Below are 11,513 nucleotides of genomic sequence, written 5' to 3' on the forward strand. Positions count from 1 at the left end.
TCGGAGTCGAAAAGCTGCTAGCTCAACCGCCTCTTTCTCCGTGGAATGCATAACACGAAAGATCCTGTGAAGCTGATCTATGAAATCCTGTGGGTCCTCCCTCTGATCTGTCCCCGTGAACTCTGGGGGACTCAAAGCAATAAACTCTCGGACCCTTGAACTCCCAGACCCCTCAGAAGTTCCTGCACTAGCTGATGCCCTAGCCTGTTGCTAGGTAGCTACCAACTGTGTCAACAAATGCACCGCACTCCTCAAGTCCTGATCTGATGGAAGTGGAGGGGGAACTGGATGTGCGGTTTCCCTAGGAATCTCCGTAGTTGGTGGAGGAGCCGGTAATGACTGAGTAGGGGTCTCACCTTGAGCCTCAGACTGGGCCCCATCTACTGGGGGTACCCTGCTGGTCCCCTCACCTGCTGCTGTATCTCTCCTCTGGCTAGCTGTAGTCTTCCTAGTCACCGTCATCTGTGCATGCAAACACCAACACATAAGTTTAATTCAAATTTCCTATAACTCAGTTCTATAGCACGATTTAGATTTCAAAGAAGGGTAATCAACTCCTAAATGCCCTGTAGTTCCCTGCTTATATAATGTGGTGCACAACACATCTATAAACAAGACCCTACTAGACACGGCTTGTAGACTTCCTAGGACAGAACTGCTCTGATACCAAGTTTGTCACGCCCCGACCTGGAAGCGAGACTGGCACCCGGTGCCTCAACTAACCTAGTGTACCAAATTGAGACTAAGGGACTCTGAACACATAACGTCATACTTTGGCCATGGGGCCACCTTGCAAGACAATTTACGAAGCAAAATATAAAATTGAATAGAAACTAGCGCTAACTAAACATCAATATAAAGCTAGGCTGAAAAGGCCGTCATAGCTACTATAGCTGACAAACCACCAAATTATACATACCAGGCCTACAAACCCAACATACTGCACTAACCAACAGGATATGTCTACAAGCCTCTACTGATAGATGTACTATGATCGGAACAGGGCCCCGACCTACCCATAACATATATACAGATATACATAAGATGTACACAAAAACTCTAGACCTGGCAACTTCGAAAGACGTGGAGCTTACCGATCAGGCGGAACTATGGAAACACCTACTGAGGAGGTATACCCGTCTGTCTATCTAAACCTGCATGCATGAAATGCAGCGTCCCCAGAAAAGGGACGTCAGTACAAAATAATGTACCGAGTATATAAGGTGATAACATAACTGAAAGTTGAAACTGAACTGATCATATAATAACTGAAAGTAATTGGGAGTCAAAGATGATCTGGAGATATACTTACCTGTTGATACTGACTCAACTCCTTCAATATAGTAAGTAAAATAATTGTCCGGCCTTATAAGGCTCGGTATATATAACTGCTCTGCCGTAGTAGGCTCGCTCATAGGCGCTCGGCCATACTAGGCTATGTATCTCGACCATGCTGGGCTCGCTCATAGGCGCTCGCCCACAGTAGGCTCGGTATATAACTTTCCATCTGATCAGAGGTTGCCCAATAGGGGCCTGCCCATCGATTATAGCTCGATGGTAATGAAAATACTGTAATATTGTATATATAGGCTTGCTGCTCTCTTTACTGGAAGAAGACAATACTAAAATTGAATATAGAGTCTCGATAAGGAATAATATTATAACTTATGAGACTAGAATAGTGTGAATAAATTCATGAATATGAACTTCTCTTTTTGTCTCATTACTAACACATGTAGCTACGAGATCATGCCAAAATGAAGGAAGGCTTAGCCTTAACATACCTTATCACAATCTTTCCAATCACCAAGTTGAACTCACCTCTTCGCACCTTAATCTACAAGAATGATAATAATACTATCGTTAAGTTACGAAAGGTACAACTATCGCACAACGAACGACAAACTTATTTTGTATTAAAATGGGCAGCATCTCCCCTATAATCCTTACTTCCTCCAAATTCAAGATAACACCAACAATACAAGAACAGAAAAATAACAACATATATACATCATTTTCCAGCCCTATATACACCATCAAATACTACAAAACAGCCCAACACACCCCAATCTCTTCATACACAAAACGACCACCGTAGTAGTGTCAAACGACCCGAAAATGTTATGACGAATGACCAGCCAATCACCCTACATTTATATGGTGTTTATAAACCCCCTTCCTCCTCCAAAACTCCACAAAACAGTAGTAAAACACGCAGCCCAACAGCAACACAAAACAGTCCACAAACAGTCCGCTACAAGTGAATAACTCGAACTCACGGCTTCCGATCACTGTCCCGTGATTTCTTACAAGTATAGAAATACTTACCATGAATTTTCAGAAGAAAAACTGGATGAAAGAGAGCAGTAAACTCACCTTATTTGTTGGATAACTCAGCTCCTATCTTGGTTCTTCAAACTCTAGGTTTTACCTCCAATTAGAACTTGAAAGGGAGAGAAAATCAATTAGGGTTTGTGGGAAATTTTTGGGATGATTCTTTGCAGAGCTTATGTCTGGTTATTATGCTCTATTTTAAGTCTAATATATGAAGAAAATAGGCCCTTAAAAGGCCTCTTTGGACGACCCGAAATGGCCCATTTTTGGGCTTTCATTTAAGCAAGTAGGTGACACACCTACTTGTCACCTAGCAGCTTGCGCAGTATCGCAAAAATGTTCATATCTCATTACTCCGATGTCATATTGACAAACGGTTTAATGCATTGGAAAATAGACTCATAGATCTTTAATTTTATGGGTGGAACACCCTATAAATCTAAGTATATTGGGAGAAAATTGCAGTTACATTTGACCCAAAGTTTCAGTAAAACTTATGAGTGTAACTTGTGATGACTTTCATCGACTTTTGTTCCACAACTCGCTTGACATTAAAACATAACACACGGATGTCATACGAATAATATAAATCATAACATAATCTCCTTATCATATTAATCACCCTAGTCTCACCCCAAAGGTATATATTATAACATTCCCAACTTGTCGACTTTCGACGAAATATTATTTTCTTCAATTGTTTTAGCTTCTGAACCGTCCAACCCTCTTTGTACTTGTTGTTCATGATCTTCAATATTTGTAAACTCAGAGATAACATGATTAAATTAATTTATATACTTTTAAATATTATCTCATTTTTGGTCCTACATTAGTTTGCTTACGATGCATTTTAATGTACGAAAATATAGGGTGTAACATTATGCGCCATGGAACCCAAAGGGTCTGGGGAACTAAATCTCTCAAGAAAATCTCTAAAAACTGAGCCCAAGTGAGTGGGGTACTATCAGCTGGCCTACCATCCTTGTAAGCCTATCATCACCCATACACTACTCCAGATAGTTGAAATGTAGTTAAAGCAACTCCGCTCACCTCCACAATACGCATGGTATGGATAATGCAATGGAATTTCTTTAAAATACCATGCACATCCTTGGTCATCGTGGCGCTGAATGTAGGAGGATCATACTTCTTAAAACTCTCAAGTCTCCTCTGCTCCTCCTCAGATGCTTCTGGCCTGACCTCAGGTGGAACCAGAATAACGGGTTGTGCTGGTATGACACCCGGGACCTGATTAATGTGGAATCACTTCTCTGGTGCCTGCCCCCCAACCAAGAGCTACTGGTGGCTACTTGTCTCTTCTCGGTCACGTGCTCTTGCTGAAGCACATGCCATTCCTCAACCTCTACCCTGGCCCTGGCCTTATGTGGCTCTAGCAAGGGGCGCAGGTGTTTGATCATCTGATCCAGCCATGCGTGTCTTCACCATTTGGGAGAGCATAGAAAGGCAAAGACTCATATTTTGAAATCAACAAATTCGCATGATAAGGAATCGAAGAAGTGAAATTTCCTAACAATTTCGTAGCCTCTCGAAGATAAGTACAAATGTCTCTGTACCGATTCTCAAGACTCCACTAAATATTCTTATGACTCATAACACCTATGAACCTAGAGATCTGATACCTACTTGTCACGACCCCAAAATTCCATCTAAGGTAGGCGTGATGACACCTAATCTCTAAGACTAGGTAATCCTAACATTCACTGATAGCTTGACAGAAGTAACAAACTAAGATAATAAAATAAACTGATAAAGCTCAAAATAACTCCAAAATGGACCATCAACAATAAAATTTTCAAAACTTGTATAACTAAGTCATAAGCTCTACGGAACGTTCTAAAATCTCTAATACAGCATTGTCTGATAATAGGATAAATAGTGTTAAGAAAATAACAGAAGGTGACTTTGAGGCCTACGAGAGTCGAGCAGGTATACCTTGAAGTCTCCAAAAATAACTGATCGATCACTAGTGTCTGGCACGAGAAGATGTACCTGGATCTGTACCAAATTTTCAGACAAGTTCCAAATAGCAAAACAAACCTATTCCAAGTCCCAACAAAAAATTCCAAACCCGATAGCCAAAATTCAAACTACGGCCAAACTTGGGAAATCTTCTAAATCTCAAATTGCCACCTTTCGCAAAACCAGTCAAATCAACATAGGGACCTCTGAATTCGATTCGGGGCATACGCCCATATCCAAAATCACAATACGAACCTATTAGAGCCATCAAAATACTGTTCTGGTGTCTTTTTTACAAAAGTCAAACTTTGGTTAGTATTGCTAACTTAGGCTTCTAAGCCAAGAACTAAAGGGTCCAAATCAATCCAAAATCTTTTTAGAACGAAATTAACCAACCCCGCAAGTCATAAAGCCACAAATACACATGTGTGAAGCATCAAAATAGGAAACGAGGCTCAAATACACAAAACGACCGGTCGGTCGTCACACATTCATATACTTGATTGATAGCTATTATTGTAAGCAAATTATATCAAGGCTAAGTGTTTCTCCCAAATACCCTCAAACTCAATAATACAGGCTCGACGCATATCTTTCAATATTTGTATTACCATCTCGGATTGGCCGTCTGTTTGAGGATGCAAAGAAGTACAAAAATTCAACCTAGTACCTAGAGCTTCTTGGAAGCTAGTCAAGAATCTAGATGTAAACCTTGGGTCCTGATCAAATACAATAGAAACAGGAATTTCATGTAGCCTCACAATCTCATTAACGTACAATTCTGTTAAACATTCAAGTGGGTAGTCCACTCTGATGGGAAGAAATGGGGACAATTGGGTAGCCTATCAACTACAATCCAGATTGCATCATTATTTCTTTGAGTGCGTGAAAGTCCAATAACAAAGTCCATAGTTATTCTTTCACATTTCCACTCTGGTATCGACAAGGGCTGTAGAAGACCAGTTAGGACTTGATGCTCGACCTTTATTTGTTGACAAACTAAGCATTTAGAAATAAATTTCATAATGTATTTGTTCATACCATTCTACCAATAGTTTTTTTTGATGGTTTGGTACATTTTAGTACCTCCGTGATGCATTGCATATGGTGAAGTATGTGCTTCATTCAAAATTTATTTCCTCAAGTCATCATCTTTAGGAACACATAACCTATTTTGATAAAATATGAGACCATCCTCCCTTAGTTTTAAATCAAGCTTTTTTCTGTTTTGAACTTCTTTGATCAGTTTCACAAGCTTCTCATCCAACTTCTATGCTTCTTTTACCTATTCAAGTAAAACTAGTTGGACTTGCAAACTAGCAATAATAAAACCATCAACTTTAAATGCAAGACAAGAATTCATGGCTCTTAATTCGGAAAATAAAGGCAAAGAACTTTGAGATAAATCAACAAAGGATTTGCGACTTAGAGCATCTCCACAAACCTTCACTTTGTGATCGAAGCTCACAATTAAAATAAGCTGGAAGCTCTCATGCAAGTACCATAGTGATTCTGTCAACACTGTGCACATGTGAGTATACGAGTCTTGCCTTGTCCATAGATTGGAGTGCTAGCAGTAGAAAAAAATTGATATGTTTGGCTTATGCTGAGCTGAGATGTGAACACCACTAGTCTTGGAATTGTCAAACCTTCCCTTTTTAGATGGACCTACTGAATCAACATCAACTTTTCTAAACTTGTTTTCACTTCTACTAGCTTCTTCATTGTCAATTCTTTCCCGAGTAAGAAGAACAAAACTACTTACAAAAATCTTCATGTTATACGATCGTCATACACTTTCGGATGGAATCTTTCAAATCGTCTTTGAATCATCTGCACTTATCTTTTTCATTTTTTATAATACCTCCAACATAAGGAGAGAGCCTGGGAAACTTTTGTTGATATTCAACAATAGACATACCCCTTTAATCTAGATTCAGAAACTTCTTTTTCTTTGTATCATGATAAGCAGGTGGAACATACTTCATACGAAATTCTTTAATAAAATTATCCCAAGTAAGAATATAAAGTTTTTCCTTAGCATTTGGTACACTTACCCACCAGTCATAAGCATCCTTTTGTAATAGTGAAACAACATAAATTTGGAAGCTTCTAAAAATTCTAATTGCTCAAATACTCTCTCCATGCTCTCAAGCCATTGTTCAGCATCAATAGGATCAACAGTTCCTTCAAACTCAACTTCACCATTTTTTCTCAAAGTACATTTCATTAGGGTCGGGCATTTTTCTAGCCAAATGATGAAAGAAATTAGCCATTTGCTGAAAAGGAGGATCAACAAAAGGATTACAATAACTATATAAGGATGTGGCCCAACTCTTGCACCCAAATTATTTCTTACACCTGATCCACTAGTACAAGAAAAATTAAGTTCAGATAAATTTTCTCACGAGCGATGTCTATAGGTCTATAAGAAGGAGCCATAAGTTAATTCCTCTATAAGGGAGGATCACATTGCATCAGGGACATGTACATGATGCATATGCACAATACACACAATAAAGCATGTTAAAAAGAAACAAGTATGCTAATATGTCACAACAATAGTCCAAGAACCATAAACCTAATGTTCTAATACCAAAACTTGTAGCAACACCGTTGGGAGGATGCTACTTAGCAACAAAAGCTAATTTTAATACTTACAACATTCAAAAAAAAATAATTTAAAAAGATATTCATAATAATTTAGTAGCGGGAATAGGTCCATACCAAAAAGGTTTTAAAAGGGCAATATTTTTATTTCATAATACACTTTACAAAACTTCTTAAATGTAATACAATATCAGAGTATCAATTTAATATGGTAGTACCCTTCTATAAAAACCAAACGTTGAAGTACCTTCGTAATGAAATTATGTTTTCCATTCAGCACCACTGCAAGTTCATATTATACACTAATTTCAAACTTGCTAATATCCAAAGAAAACTATTATCCTCCTTTGTACATAATTACAAAGAAAAATATATAATTAGTTTATGACAAGAATTGAGCTATTAACATACCCCAAAACAGTAAAACAAGTCACAAAGTTAAAGTTACAATCTTATGGTCTTGTGGTTCAACAAGACTCCAAAATTTCATACATAAGTGTAACATATGGATCATGTACAAGTCCCATAATGATACAAAACTTAGATGCATATACAAATATGATATTCAATAAAACTCTCAAAAAGTCTATCAAAATTGACACCTTCAAATCTCTTGCGGAACATTACCTACGATAGAAAACAAATATCGCTAAGTATAAAGCTTAGTGGCGTATAAACTTTGGCTTGGAGCTAGTAGATTCTCCAATTCCGTTATTAGTCATGGGTAGATCAAATGAGATAAAATATAAATCAAGTAAATAAATATATCAAAAGAATCAAATATCTAACATTGAAGAGTTTCCACATATCAATATCCATATTCAAAGGCTCAAGTGTCGAGAAGGCTTATACAATCAATTCTAGAGTGTTGGTCAAAAAATAAATTTCACCCAAATATGTATGCCATGGAATCACACGAAGAATAATCAATATCAAGATGGACTGAAGCTCCAAATCAAGTAGGGTCAAAACACAATAATCAAGCGAATCATGAACCATATTTAAAATGTCTTTCTAGCTCGTATTTAACATGGTGAAGTTCTATAAATAACACGAATCACAAATCCAAAGTCGATATATCAAAAAAATGAATCAAGAGGCATGCCGATATAGGTGATAAAGTCAAAGCCACACGATCAACAAAGTCCCAACAAGGATGTAAAATGAACAAGAAATTTGTATAATTGGGCTATTAATCGAATATCTTGCAATACTTTAGATAATAACCATACAATGATATAAAGTGAAGAGAAGGAAACAATAAATAAAGATACTTCAAATTTCAGTTCCGAAAGTTGGAATAGGTATGTTGTGTTATTTGTGACTTGTGTGCAAAATTTGAGGCCTTTTGAGGTTGGTTTGGTATTTTTCAGCATTAGTTTTAGAAGTTGGAAGTTCATTAGTTCATTAGGCTTGAAGTGATGTGTGATTCATCATTTTGGAGTTGTTTGATGTGATTTGATGATTCGAGCGAGTTCGTATCGTATTTTAGGACTTGTTGGTATGTTCGGACGGGACCCGGGAGCCCCGAGTGTGTTTCGGATTGAGTTCGGACCAATTGTTCATGTATTGAGATTACTGGTTTTTTGTGTTTCTAGTTTCCTTCACTACGTTCGCGAAGGTTCACCCGCGATCGCGTAGGGCCCTTGTTGGCAGATGGGAATTCGGTCTTTGCGATCACATAAATGAGGACGCGTTCGCGGAAGGTTGGAATGCTGTGCATTGCGAATGCGGTTAAGGTATTGTGATTGCGTAGAAGGAAGGAGAGGTTGTAGGAAGGCACGCGTTGTTCATCACGTTCGCATGGCCATGATCGGGATTGCATAGCCTGGAGACCACTGGTCATCGCATTCACGACTGGAGTCTCGCGACCGCATATGAAGATTTTATGAGCTGGTGTAATTTGTTCTTCGCGATCGCATTTGTTTTTCCGCGGTCGCGTAAGGTAATAGCTGGGCAACAGATATTTAATTTACAAATCCAGGGTTTTGTTCCTTTTTTATCTTTTGAGTTAGAGACCTCGATTTTGGGCGATTTTTGAAGAGATTTTCAATGAGTTGATTGGGATAAGTGATTTTCACTTGGGTTTGATTATTATGCATGAATCCATCATTATTTTTACCATTTAATTAATTTTTTTAGTTGGAAAAATTGGGAAAATTTCTAAAAACTTCCTAAGCTTTATTTTTAAGATTTGAAGGTCGATTTGAGGTCCGAATTGAATAATTTTAGTATGGTTGGACGCATTATTGAATGGGTGTTCCGGTTTTGTATGTTTGGTCGGCTTCCAAGATGTGGGCCCGGGATTGACTTTTTGAGTTGAATTTTTTATTTCTTTAAAGATTGTAACTTTATTATCCGGAATAGTTTCCTATGGTTTGTATTTGTGGTATAAAGTTATTTTGGTTAGATTTGAGCCGTTCATAGTTGGATATTCAAGGAAAAGGCTTACTAGTGGACTGAGTTAGCTTATTTGAGGTAGCTATCTTGCCTAACTATGTGTGAGGGAATTACCCCTTAGGATTTGGGTTGATTATGCTATTTGTGATATGTGAATGTCAGAAGGTGACGAGTGGGTACACAGGTTATATGTGGTATTTGACCGGTTTATCCTATTCAGACTCTTTTCATGACTTTAATTGAATTGTCATAGCATGTTATAATTTCATTGTTAGTCTACCCTTACTTGTATTAATCTATCCTCACATGCCTTATTTGACAATCTTAAAACTTGTTCTACCCTTTACTTGTTAATTTCTTTTATATGCTTTAGTTGAAGTTATTGTTTTTCTTATTGTTCGTTACTTCTTTAATTGTTGAAATGGTTATTTGTAGTTGTTATTTTCACGGAATTGATTCTTGTTGAGTTATCGGTGTTGGAGTTCTAAAGGCCGTGATCACATTTAGACAAAGTTGTTAACTGTTGAAATACCATTATTTTTGAGCTATTCAATTTTGGTTTGCTATTATTGAGACTCTTGTACACATTGAGGTTGAGCCATGAGCTGTTTGTTGTGAAAATATTGATATTGTTGATTCTTTTGGCAAGTTGTGGTACTTGGGCAATTGAGGTGCGAGTTGTGATATGTTGTGATATTGATAAGCATGTAGTGGTATAAGGCTAGGGGTTGATACGCATACGGTGAGATTAAGTGGGCTTCATACGCGAGTTTCTAAAACGCGGGTAGCTATGTTGGGAAAAATGATTTTCAAAACTAAATGTAAGTCTCTCGGGGTGATACACGGAAAGATTGTGATTGTGATTGTGAAATGGATTATGAGGCGATTCCTCAAATGTTATTGTTGTTGTTATCTCTCATTTACCTCACTTGTATTTGTCCACATTGTTTCCTTGATGTTCTTATTATGTGTTCCTTCCTTGTTGCATTTATTGCTTTAAATTCAGTTGTAGTCTATCTTGTTGTATTTTCTTATTGCCTTATTTTCCTCGTTTAAATTCTTAGACTGTATTATACTTGTTCAATTTCTTTTTCTTAGCCTAGTAGGTGTCTTGACCTGACCTCGTCACTACTCTACCGAGGTTACGCTTGATACTTACTCGGTAATATTGTGGTGCACTCATACTATGCTTATGCATATATTTTTATGTAGATCTAGGTACCTCATACCAGGCTAGGAACCAGTGAGTAGAGCTTCATGATCGGACATTTCAAGATGTACCTGCCGGTGTTCGCAGGACTCGGAGTCACCCTATGTCCTTGTTTTCTATTTCATACTCTTTATTTAGATAGTGACGTATTAGGGATGTTTTAACACATTCGTGTAGAGCATATGACTCAGTCTCACTAGAATTTGGGAGTTATTATCGAATATATTGTGGAGTTCTTTTATGATAGCTGGTTGGTTTAAATTGAAAGTTCTATTATTATTTTGTTATTTCATCATGTATGTTATGCTTACCTAGTCTTGGAGACTAGGTTCCATCACGATATCCTACAGTGGGAGATTGGGGCCGTGACAAGTTGGTATCAGAGCTATAGGTTCATAGGTGTTACAAGTCATAAGAAGGTTTAGTAGTGTCTCGCAGATCTGTACAGAGACGTCTGTACTTATTTTCGAGAGGTTGCGTAACTGTTAGGAAACTTCACTTCTTTGTTTCCTTACCGTGCGAATTTGCTGCCTTCAAAACTCTGAATCTTTGTCATTTTATTCTCTTACATATGGTGAGGACACGCACCGCTCGATTCGATGATTAGACACTCGTGCCCCCTGCTAGAGCCGCGATAGGCCGGGTCCAAGGAAGAGAACGAAGAAGGGAATGTGGTGCAGCTAGAGAAGATGCCCGAGTTGCACCAGAGGAACCACCAATAGTTCAAGTTCAGGAGCAGGCACGTGAGGTGCCTGTTGCCACCCCTGCACTTCTGGAGACCATTGCACAGTTCATGAGCATGTTTGGCACTCTAGCTCAGGCAGGGTTGATTCCACTTGCACAAGCCACATCTCAGGCTGGGGGAGGAGCTCAAACTCCCGCGGCCTGTATTGTAGAGTAGCGGGTCCATGTTGATCAGGACGTAGAGGTTATACTAGTGCAGGTTGTTGTTCCAGTTCAGCTCGAAGTTAGGGCAATA

Source organism: Nicotiana tabacum, chromosome 2 (assembly GCF_000715075.1).
Source record: "Nicotiana tabacum cultivar K326 chromosome 2, ASM71507v2, whole genome shotgun sequence".
NCBI lineage: Eukaryota > Viridiplantae > Streptophyta > Magnoliopsida > Solanales > Solanaceae > Nicotiana > Nicotiana tabacum.